Source organism: Theropithecus gelada, chromosome 16 (genome assembly GCF_003255815.1).
Source record: "Theropithecus gelada isolate Dixy chromosome 16, Tgel_1.0, whole genome shotgun sequence".
In the NCBI taxonomy this organism is placed as follows: Eukaryota; Metazoa; Chordata; class Mammalia; order Primates; family Cercopithecidae; genus Theropithecus; species Theropithecus gelada.
In genome coordinates, this window is record NC_037684.1 from 73,774,359 (window position 1) to 73,775,425 (window position 1,067).

The following is a 1,067-nucleotide window of genomic DNA, read 5'->3' on the forward strand; positions in this document are numbered from 1 at the left end:
GCTGGAGCTTGCAGTGAGCCGAGATCGCGCCACTGCACTCCAGCCTCAGCCTCCGAGTAGCTGGGACTACAGGCGCCCGCCACCACGCCCGGCTAGTTTTTTTCGTATTTTTAGTAGAGACGGGGTTTCACCATGTTAGCCAGGATGGTCTCGATCTCCTGACCTCGTGATCCGCCCGCCTCGGCCTCCCAAAGTGCTGGGATTACAGGCTTGAGCCACCGCGCCCGGCCTTTTTTTTTTTTTTTTTGAGACAGAGTCTCACTCTGTCACCCAGGCTAGAGTGCAGTGGTGTGATCTTGGCTCACTGCAACCTCTGCCTCCCAGGTTTAAGTGATTCCCCTGCCTCAGCCTCCTGAGGCTGCCTGCCACCATGCCGAGCTAATTTTTATATTTTTAATACAGATGGGTTTCACCATGTTGGCCAGGCTGGTCTCGAACTCCTGACCTCAAGTGATCCACCTGCCTCGGCCTCCCAAAGTGCTGGGATTACAGGCGTGAGCCACCATGCCCAGCCATATGCCTAGTTTTGAATTAGGCTGTTTGTATATTTGTTAAGAATTTATGTCCAGAACATAAATCACTTATCAGATATATGCTATGCAAATGCCTTTTGCCATTCAGAAGGTTACCTGTTTATATTATTGATAGTGTTCTTTTATGCACAAAATTTCTAATTTCACTGAAGTCCTATTTATCTGTTTTGTTGTTGTTGCTTGTGCATATCTAAGTAGTCACTGCCAAATCCAGATTTCCCCTTATGTTTTCTTCTGGAAGGCTTAGTGTTTGCTCTTACGTTTAGGTCTTTGATCACTTTTTTTTTTTTTTTTTTTGAGCTAGGGTCTCACTCGGTCACCCTGGAGTACAGTGGTGCAATCAGAGCTCACTGCAGCCTTCACCTCCCAGGCTCAGGTGATCCTCCCACCTCAGCCTCCTGAGTAGCTAGGACTACAGGCACACATCACCACACTGGGTGTGTGTGTGTGTGTGTATTTTTTGTAGAGACAGGGTTTTTTTTTTTTTTTTTTTTTTTTTTTTTTTTTGAGACGGAGTCTCGCTCTGCCGCCCAG